Source organism: Mus caroli, chromosome 9 (genome assembly GCF_900094665.2).
Source record: "Mus caroli chromosome 9, CAROLI_EIJ_v1.1, whole genome shotgun sequence".
NCBI classification, from domain to species: Eukaryota; Metazoa; Chordata; class Mammalia; order Rodentia; family Muridae; genus Mus; species Mus caroli.
The window spans coordinates 100,533,426-100,544,571 of NC_034578.1; the positions used below are offsets into that span (position 1 = coordinate 100,533,426).

Here is an 11,146-nt window from a genome sequence, read left to right on the forward strand (position 1 = left end):
AGAAAAAGAAGAAGGAAGAAGAAGAAGAAGAAGAAGAAGAAGAAGAAGAAGAAGAAGAAGAAGAAGAAGAAGAAGAAGAAGAAGAAGAAAGAAGAAGAAAGAAGAAGCTTATAAAACCCTCCTATCTTCCAATTCCAGAGCCCCACCCCAGGCCAATTTCAAGAAAAATTTCCTGGTGGTAGTAAGAGGACATGGTGGTTCTTTGGTTTTGTTTTCTGGATGTGTGCAGTGTATGTGTGTGTGCAAATGGATGTGTGTACAAAAGACACGCAGGCTCATGTTCACATGTGTGTGGAGGCCAGAGGTCAATTCTGATTGTCTCTGGGTGTCTCTCTCTACTGCAGCCTCCCTTATTTTTTGAGAAAGTGACTAAAGCTGAACACTGAGCTCACTAACGGTCTAAAATATCTGATACGGAAACTCTGGGGAATCCCCCTGTCTCCCCTTCTCCCATACCAGTGCTAGAGTTAAAGGCAAGCCCACTTTGCTTGGCTTTTGTGGGGGTGCTAAGGATCCAGACTCAGACCTTCATGCTTGTAAGGCAGAGAATGTATAGACTAGGACATCTTCCCAACCTGGCCTTTTTTTTTTTTTTTTTTTGCCAAATGTTTCACTTTTAATTGTAGACTCAGTTCCTATAGTTTCACAAAAAAAAGCATGTTTTTTCAACATGCATCAACAATGTTCAATGTATGTATAAGAGCAACATTTAACATAATTCAACTACTTTAACCTAAATACACTTACTGCTTACATACATTCTATAGTAACTAGAGAAAAGCTAGGAATTAAGTTTAACAGTTACAATTCACTCAACTTTGCTCTATCATCCTAGGTGACTGCTATGTTCAACACTGAACCTTCTTTGAGCGATGCCAATGTTCACTTAAGAACAGGCATAAAAACCACAAGGCTGGATGGATTGCAAAAACTGTTAAACTGAGGGGTTTTAAAAAAATTTTCTTTTTGACCAAGAGTCAGTGATCAAAATCAATTACATTCCCCATCCACCACTCATACTAGACATGCTAGACATCCCTCCCATTCCATTCATGCCCATAGATGCTCAGCTTCCATTACTGTAGTAGCTGCTGCTCACTGCTCCTTGGCTACCTATGCGATGTTTGATTGAAAATCACTGGAGTTTTGCTGTAAAACTTGGTCATATCTGCTCATGCTGCTCTGGACACCGTAGCCACCTCCATAACCACCACTCAGCTGCTGGCTGGCTGGGCCACTGTAACTGGACTGGTTTGACAAGCCCATGCCTCCCATCATTTGGCTACCATAAGCACCACCGCTTGCTCCTGCTGTAGAATTCAAGAAGAGTTCTACATATCTGTGTTGCATATTTGCTTTATCTTTTGACATAGCTGCAACAGCATCTTCATGGGTTGCAAACTCAACATCTGCTTCACCAGTTACTCTGCCTTCAGGTCCAATGTTAATATGTACTCTCAAAGGGTTGAGTGGTGAAAAAAAAAAATACTAAGTGTCATTCTCAGTAGCTCTGCATGGTAATCCCCGCATGTGTACACAGTGTCCTGTTGTACTCTGGAAAGTATAGCCACCGTCCCCATATCTGTGGCCAGACATTCCTGAAAAACAATAATTGAGGTCTCTTCCAAATCTATCCGAACCAAATCCATAGCCATCATTATAGCCATTATAGTCATCATAGCCTCCATAGCCTCCACCATAAGCACCATGCCTCATTCTCTCAAAACCAGCTCCTCTGCCAATGCTGTTATACCCTCTGCCAGCCCCAGGTCTGTCATAGGGACCTGGCTGCTGCATGGCCATAAGTTTTTGTGGTGGATCTTAATGAGTTCTAACTTCAGCTCGGCTGCTCTTAAATATTTCAATATACCTGTGCCCTATTCTTTCCTTGTGTTTCTTTAGAGCCTTTTCAGCTTTTTCCTGTGAAGCAAACTGCACGAAGGCCTCCCCCGTACTCCTCTCCTGGAAGTCCACTAGCAGTGTTATCCCATTTGGCACGATTTCCAACCCTGAGAAGAACTGAACAATTTCTTCCTTGCTACATCCAAAAGGGAGTCCTCTACGCTGTACAAAGCCATCATTGGCTGTGTCAGGACTATTTGGACCAGTATGCTTCAACACCCAACCCATTTCAATGTTTTTTGACTTGAATACTTCAACATATCTGTGTCCCATAGTTTCCCTGTCTTTTTTCAAGGCCAATTTGACTTCATCTTCTGATTCAAGTTTAACAAAAGCCTTGCCACTCAGTCTGCCTTCTCTGATGTAGATGAAACGAATACCTTGAGCCCCATTTTGAATTTTGCAGTCAGAAAAAAAAACGCTGCACTTCATCCGCGGAGCAGGACCACGGCAAGCCCTGGACCTTCACCAGGAAGCCCTCTCCGCCTTCTGCTCCCAGCATCATCATACTTTTGCTGGCCCTGGCGTCCACACAGATTGCAGGACTCCACACAAAGCCTTGGCGTGGCTGAGGAGAAAAATCCCAACCTGACTTTTAAAGACACACCATTTGAAAAGCCACCACGGCTGAGAACCAACATCGTCACCCTTCATGGTTTCTTCTTGAGTTCCTGCCCTAGCTTCCCTCAGCAGATTGTGACCCATGGAAGCATAACTCAAACAAACTCTCCCCTGTCCTCCAGTCATTTTTGATAAGGGTGTTTTGTCATAGCGACAGAAAAGCAAACTAGGACATCATATCTTTCAAACAACTCTTTGCATCTGTCCTGCCTCTGTGCTCTCATCCCCTCCCCTGCCATACAGAGACAGATTCCAGGAGTCAGGGCTGGGGACAGATGGAGGCATATGCCTAGAGCTGTTCCATTCTGCTAATGGTCCATAGGGACAGAAAGCAACTCTGTCTTTGGGAGATGTGAGGGAGCCCGAACAAATTACACACACACACACACACCCTTTATTTATAAAGAAACCAGGCTTATCTCGGGGCTACAGGTATTGTACAGAGTTAACACAGAGCCTCATGCAATCAGAGTGATAAGAAATATGGTGTTCAGGATTATATACATCAGACCTATGATTACTACCACTCTTATAAAATAAACTGTGACTCTTGGTCCACTCTATAATAACTACAAAGGGCCACCTCCAAATGAAGAGAATTATTATACTTTCTGTAGTAACAGGATGAGCTTAATATGAGTTTGAGTTGGCCTATATAGCCCTACAGGCATCTACATAGAGAAGCACTGGGAATGCCTACATCAAGGATTAATAAACCCCTTACTTTTTTGTTCTGGTTGTCATTGCTCTGTCAGTTGAGAGGCCCACAGAGTCCATGATGCCTGACGATAACAACTCAGTTAGGGCCTGGGACTTGCTTATAACATCATAGCCCAACAAAAGAAACCAATGCTCCTTAGAAAACTTCCACTGAAGAGCCAGAAAGATCCCCAGTGAGAATACAGTGAACATCAACCATCTTGGGATGTCAGGAAGGAAACTCAATCCCACCCTTACTCCCTCCCTCAAAGAAAAAAAAAAGAATCCCCAAGGTTAAAGAGAACCCCTGCACTGTTCTATCTGAGACAGAAAGCCACAGGCCACTGCTGAGTTTTCAAAACAAAAACCAGTTTGAGGAACAGAAGAACAAACGTGGCTTTACTTTTGGTTTATTCATTAATTGCTTATTTATTTATAATGCAAAGTAGAAAATAGATATCCTTCTACCTGTCCTGATATGGAATGCAGATACATGCGGAATGAGCTGCTGCGGGTCAGCAAAGGGTCCTCCACTTGGAAGACTTAGAGATCATTCCCACAGCTATTTTGTTTTCCAGCAGAGCACAGCTCCATAGTAACTTCCTTCCGAAGAGTGAACAGTACAAAAAGAAGAAAACCACAGTGCAACTTCGTAGCTTGGGGGTGAAATCGACCAGCCCAGCACTGCCTTAGCAGGACAATCAAGATCAGCATCCGGCATAGGTGTGTCACATCGACAGAGGGGGCTACATATGATGTCAAGGTAAGCATCCAGCATTGTTGTGTCACACTGACAGAGGGGACTAGATATGTTGTGATGATAATGTCTTTTGCCTGAGGTCTCCCCTCCCCCAAAGGAGAGAACTCTGGTCTAAACTTTGAGGAAAGCAACAAGCCAGCCTCCACCATTTGACAGGTAACCCTCGATACTGTCCAGGCATTGTCTTAGTTCCTTGGAGTTACTGGAACAAAATTCCTCAGATTGGAAGACTTATAGACAACTGAAGTTTATTTCACACAGTTCTGGAGACTTGGAAGTCTAAGATGAAGGGGCTGACACACTTGGTGTCTGCTGAGGTCCCAGTTCTTGATGCATAGGCCACCTGGTAGATGAAATCTCAGAAGGTTCTGGAGAGCTCTCCAGATCCCCTGCAAGGTCACTAATGCTATTCATGAAGGCTGCGTTATTATGGTATAGTTCCCTCCCAAAGGCCCCTATCCCCAAATATCAATGTGGGGTTAGGATGTCAGCATATGGACTGAAGGACCGGTGTGGAGGGCATAAATATTCAATCTATGGCAATCAAAATAAAAATGGAAATTTCCACAGGTACCTATGGAATAGGAGAACCTCAAAAGATGTGCCTCACTTGAAATCTGAGAAAGATAAGGATATTAGGTAACAGCCAAGAGAATCTGAATAAAACGTTGGTTAATATTAAGGCTTTAAAACTGGCTCATTATTTTAAGAACTGTACCGTACTAAATTAAGATATTAACTCATCCTCAAGACTCCCCTGCCAGGTCTAGTTTACCTTTCCAGCTGTTCCCTGGTAGCCCTGCTGTTGGACGTTCTGAGAACACATTCCAGGACCTGGTCTCTTTATGGCTCACACACATATATGTATGTGTGTGTGTGTGTGTGTGTGTGTGTGTGTGTGTGTGTGTGATGCATCCAGGCCTCACTTATACAGACAGAATGCCAAAACCAACATTTTCAATGTTAACAACTGAACTACGGTCAATTGGAACCTTACCCTCAAGGACCCGTGAAGCCTCACACAGATCTCTGAGGACTAACCACTAACAATGCAAGGAACCTTCCACCAATGACTGGGCTCAAGAAAAAAAAAATCTAATACAACTTGTTACCCAACAAGACAAGAAATCCTTTTGCCCACTGGAATCATGGGGTCCTAGCAGGAGGCCCTTCAGGATGAGACATAGTTAACCACTCCCAACACTGCCTCAACAACTGAACAAGTGAAAATTATTTTCCTCATTCTGGAGAATGGGAAGTCTCCAGCGCTGTGCTGTGGTGTGCTGTGAAGAATTTCTAGCCCTTTTATCAAGACACCCCCTGGTCCTGAGCTTTGGGATTTAAAAAAGCCAAGGGACTTGGGCCACATTTGAGTTCAAAACTAAACAAAGTAAAGAATGGGAGTCACGTGACTACTACTCTGAGGAAGCTGGGGACATGGGTGGTAAGAGAATTCACCAAAATACCCACAGAAAAAGTGAGAGACTGAAATACACTATTGAAAAAAAGAAAAGCTGCAGGTGAGTACCCAAAAGGAACTGGGGTGCTGAGAGGAAGCAGGAGGCTTTTGGTTTTGTTTGTTACAACACTTGAGATGGTGTGTGTGTGTGTGTGTGTGTGTGTGTATGTGTGTGTGTAGGAGGGTACTCTGCCTCGTCTCATGGGCCTCTGTGATGGCTGAAGTGATGTTTTAAGTTTAAACTGCTGTGCTTAGGAGATCCATAAAACAAAATTGCCTCTAACATATAAGCCCCACTTGCCCAAGGACAGATAACTTCCTGGAATGCTGGAGACTGCTGTTGATGGACGATAACAAGCCATTTTTGCTTTTGTAAACAAGCTTGGTTGCTCCAACTGCACAGGATGTGTGCTTGATCACACATAGGCAGGAAGTAAGTCAGGATGTATGCTTGTCCCTGATGGGACAAAGGGAGGAAGTATATAGTTTGTGGGTTTTACCTATAATTTGGTGCCATACTCTGGGAATCCTGGGTGAAGAAATTCTAGCCCTTTTATCAAGACAGTATCCTTGGCTCTGGCCAATATTTAATAAAGCTTGCTTCAATCTTGGCTCAAAAATTGTGGTAGTGGTCTTATTTTCATCCATTTTGGATTAACAACCTCCAGCCTAGAACCATATTCCAATGGGCAGGTGGACTTCCCATTAATCTTGTTGAGAAACAAATTTTACAGTACTAGTTGGCTTTCTTAGGACCAATCAGTGTACTTGTGCAAAGTTCCCTGAGTTAGTAGAGGTTAGACTCTAGACCTGAGTGAGGCATCATGGATCACTGAAGGTCAGGCTCAAAATGGCCATGGCCTGGTTGTTAAAATTACAAAACACTTCCTTTTGTATCTATAAATGGGATCCGATGCTTGATATAGAAGAATAACATAATTGTTTGAGGTAGGATAGTAATGTGGTTACAGTTTTAAATGTTCTTTGTTCTTTACAGCCAAATACTAAAATATGTATAAAGCACACGCTAAAAATAATCCTCCCAGAGACAGAGGCTGAGGGTGTGAATACCGCTTTAGAAGCTGGGTTTCTGGGGGCCATTCAGGCTTGGTTTTTAAAAAATTTATGTAGTTTGATGCTTCCTGTAGTAAAAAGTTAAAAGTAGGAAGATCTTTGGCATCTCCTGAAGTTGAAGGAAAAGGTTATAATTTACATTTGAATGAAGTCTTTGCATTCCACAAAACCCTTTAGCAGACAGGCTAAAGTGGACAAGGAGCTGGAAGGAGAACTGAGGATCCAGTCTTACCTCATAAGCTCCAACAGCAAGTCTAAGAAGACTAGTGTTGCCTAAGATGGCTGATGGCTGATGCCTGCCATCTGCCTCCGAATGCCAAACCAATTCACATTGTCATTCCTGGATTTTCTGTGTTATTTAAATGAAGAGCCAGTGTTGAGAACCACAGATTTAGAAAAACATATGGTGACAGGACACAGGGATGAGGCCGGAGAGAGCTATTAGAGGCTTATCAATAGGACTTCCTGTAAGGACAGTCTACCACCATGGAGGGACATTGTGCGTGCACTCGAGAGCATGTGTGGGCGTGCGTGCGTGCGTGCGTGTGTGCGTGCGTGTGTGTGTGTGTGTGTGTGTGTGTGTGTGTGTGTGTGTAGACATACATACACATTTGTATGTGTTTGTGAGAAGAAGCCAGAGGACATTCTTGTGTGTTATTCCTTAATCACTGCCCATTGCTTTCTATGGAGACAAAGTCTCTCATTGGTCTGGAACTTGCCAACTAGACTAGGTTGGTTATCCCTGTGGCCCCAGAGACCATCCTGTCTCCATCGACCCAAAGCTGTGATGACAGGTATGTGCCCAAGTGTTTTCACACACTTTTGGGGGATGGAACTCAGGCCCTTATGCCTACAAGACAAGCACTACAACTTAACTAGCCCTCGACCCTGAAAGGACTCTGTGTTGTTTCTAGTTTGGCCATGGTGGCAGGGATGGAGGCTATTACTGGCTGCAACAATGGGGACTTCCATTCACCAGGGCTGACCTGGCTACAGCTGCTACCCAGTGCCAGATCAGTCAATATCAGAGACCAACCCTGAACCCCAGATAGGGAATCATTCCTCAGGGTAGCCAGCCATCAACCGGTGGCAAGATGACTACATTGGTTCACTTCTTTCACAGAAAGGGCAATGCTTTGCCCTTCCTGGAATAGATACGTATTCTGGTTATAGATGCGTCCTTCCTGCATGAAATGCTTCTGCCAAAACTACCATCCGTGGGCTTACGAAATGCCTTATTCACCATCATGGTATTCCACATAGCACTGCCTCTGACCAAGGAACTCATTTCACAGCTGGAGAAGTACAACAGTGGGCCCAAAGTCGTAGAATCTTCCAGACTTACAGTGTTCATCAATTTCTGCTTTAGTTAGGTTTCTATCGCTGTGATGATAACACCATGACCAAAAAAAAAAAAAAAACCAACTTGGGGAGGAAGGGATCATTTGCCTTACAGACCCTGAATCACAATCTGCTCAGGAACTCAAATTGGATAGGAACCTGGAGGCAGTGTTGCCTACTGCCTTCCTCCTCAGGGTTTGATCAGCTTTATTTCTTAGAGAACCTACGATCACCAGCCCAGGAATGGTGCCACCCACAATGTGCTGGCCCCTCCCACGTCTGTCCATCACTGAAAACATACTCCAGGCTTGCCTGCAGCCCAGTTGTACTGGGCACCTTCTCAACTCTGGTTCCCTCCCCTCAGTTGATTCTACCTGGGTCAAGCTGACATGAAACTAGCCAGTGCAGGTGCATTATAGAGCATACAAATAATCCGAGTCTCTCATGAACGCTAAAAGCAAGCAGATATTCCCTCTTTGTCCCTTTCTGTCAGAATGAAGGCTAATGACGAGGGCATCGCTAATCAGAACCTCCTACCTTGGCTCGTTTGTGGGCAGACATGGTACATATGCATGACCCGAATTAACAGCACGGTTTCACGGGAATGAGTTTCCAGTGGTTGAGGTGCACTCCCTGTCTCAGAGATCGTTCAGCTGGCCTGCTCTCCTGTTCAATAGACCTTTGCCTCCATCCACACCCTGAAACTATTCCCAGGTGCCTGGATGTCATAAATCTACAAAGTTGGGCCTTCTGACACCGCAAAAGGTGGAGGCCGTGAGGGTGGGAACAGCAATCCAGCCTGGAACTTCCTGTTTACATGTCTACTTCCTCCTTACACTCGGCGAGCTGCCCTGCCGTGGAGCTTGTGGCGCTGAGGAGAAGGCCACATCCTTGACAGTCGTCCATGCAGAGGGGTTGAGGTTGGGTCTGGTGGCCCTGGTTTTGCTTGTGTGATCAGGAGAGTCTGGGATGTGGATTTTCCCCGGCTGAGGAGCTGGTGGTAGAGGAGACTCGTTGTATCTTTCATGGCCCCTGTGGCTCTTCAATCCTGCTGGCTTCTGATTCCATACAGACCAGCATGAACACAATGGTATTTTAGCCCCCCAGTGGTGTCTCTGACAGACGGTGCCCACTACATGGGGGTGGGGAGTGAATTGCCATATGAATTCAGCCAGAGAAATGGGACCTAGAGGGCATGGGGGGAGAAGGCAGTTTCTCTTTGGTAGACTTCCTGTGGCCTGAAGGCCATGACACAGTCTCTGTTACCCTGCATGGCTCACACCCTTCTACCTAGTGTGTTAACTACAATAGCCCACTTTTTCTTCTCCTCTTATGGAATGAGCCACACCCAGCATCTTCCCCGCGGCTCAAACTCTGATGCTCTTTGCAAACGGTATCAAGGGTAAAATGCTCATATCCTGTTTTGGTGTTTTGCTCATCAGGTAACCAGAATATTTGGGGTACAGATTTTAATACTTTCTGTGCAATACCCCCCCCCCCTTTCCCATTCCCCTCTCACTGTCTTAGTTAGGGTTTTACTGCTGTGAACAGACACCATGACCAAGGCAAGTCTTAAATAAATGGCAACATTTAATTGGGGCTGGCTTACAGGTTCAGAGGTTCAGTCCATTATCATCAAGGCAGGAACATGGCAGTATCCAGGCAGGCATGGTGCAGGAGGAGCTGAGAGTTCTACATCTTCATCTGAAGGCTGCCAGCAGGAGACTCACTTCCAGGCAGCTAGGACAAGGGTCTTAAATCCCACACCCACAGTGACACACCTACTTCAACAAGGCCACCCGTCCTAATAGTGCCACTACGAGCCATCACTCTAACCCTGTCTGTTTCACTTAGTCTTCCTCAGAGCCCGAGTTCAGTAGCAGGAGACATTCCTCCTTCCCAGCATGGCCCTGCCAGGAGAAGGTAGCTTTGCCTCAAACCTGGCAACTGACAAGGACTTGGGCTCAGGAGAGAATGAAGTCTGAGAGAGATGTCTGTGAAGAGGGAAAGTGCAAGGTTGAGTAGAAACTTCTTGCTGATTCTGCTGAGAGAGGAATGAGTGTGTGGTGTGTGTGTGTGAGAGAGAGAGAGAGAGAGGAAGGGGGTGATGTGTGGCTCCCCTGTCCTCCCCAGGAAGGAGCAGCAGCAGCCTGTGCTCACACAGTGCAGGCTGACCTGCTCAAAGTTAATGCCAAGTGCTCCCTCCATTAACCCTCTCCCCAGGAATCACAGCCCCAAGCTTGAGATAAGGAAGTCAGTGCTCAGCTGGAAGTCCTGGCTGCTGGGAGCAGGGCTGGAGGTCAGATGAGCTTCCACCTTCTTCCCTCCCCAGAGCACTGTGCTTACAGGGACACAGGGAGTCCTGTGTGATTGTCATCCCAGCTGCCCATTCCTCAGCATGATGGGAGTGGGTGAGAAGAGAAGCGCATAGTCTAGCCTGCTTCTCTCCCTCCTGCGAGGGAGGCAGCATCAGGACCAGGCCAGGGCACTAAACCCATAGCAGCCAACCAGTGTGTGATGGCTGAACCCATGCCTGGGAGGGATGCTTCTTAGATAAGGCAAGGGGTTAAGACATCAGAGGCAGATCCCTCAGAAACTAAGTCAATGTCACAGAAGTAAAATGTGGAAAAGAAGCCTTCCAAGGCAGTCGGGGAGCATGAGTCCTAGAACATTTAAGCCTACTTAAGTGGAGCAGCACGGAACCTGAAAAAATAATCACAGGCAACATCAAGGATGAGCTGTGGATGCTGTGTTCCTTGTAGACACACACACACACACACACACACACACACACACACACACACACGTTACTTCCCTCCGGCTAGCCATCTGAGAGTTTACTCTATAGGACATGTAACCCTTAGATCTAGGTTAGATCAGGAGAAAAGACACAGCAATGAAACCTTCTTGGCAAGGCCTCTAGAGCTGCTTCTGACCCATCTATCCCATATTTGAAAGGTCCAGAGCTGGAGCCCGGCTGGAGGCCACTGCAGTACTTCTCCAGGGCTCTGCCCAGCCTCCTTCCTTCATGGGATCCTGTCCTGGAAGGGCATACTCTCACCTGGCCACATCCCTCCCTGGCACCTTGCACTTCTGTAGCTATGTTGACTCTGTGCCTCCTCTTTATCAGTGAGGGTACTGGTTCCTGGGTCATCTTACCTCTCCAACACGGGTCAGTTTCTGGCCTCATTATTCACTGCCTGCTCACTTCCCCTTCTGCCTCCCCATCCTGAATGGTTATTTACCCTTTTACAGCACCCCCCATCCTTGGTTCAGCCACCCTTATCTCC

The 11,146-nt window shown here is 45.9% G+C and overlaps 1 pseudogene; it reads right to left on the reverse strand.

The window, feature by feature from the left end:
- Positions 1-949: 949 nt before the first annotated feature.
- Positions 950-2,407, reverse strand: LOC110302011 (annotated as a pseudogene).
- Positions 2,408-11,146: the final 8,739 nt, after the last annotated feature.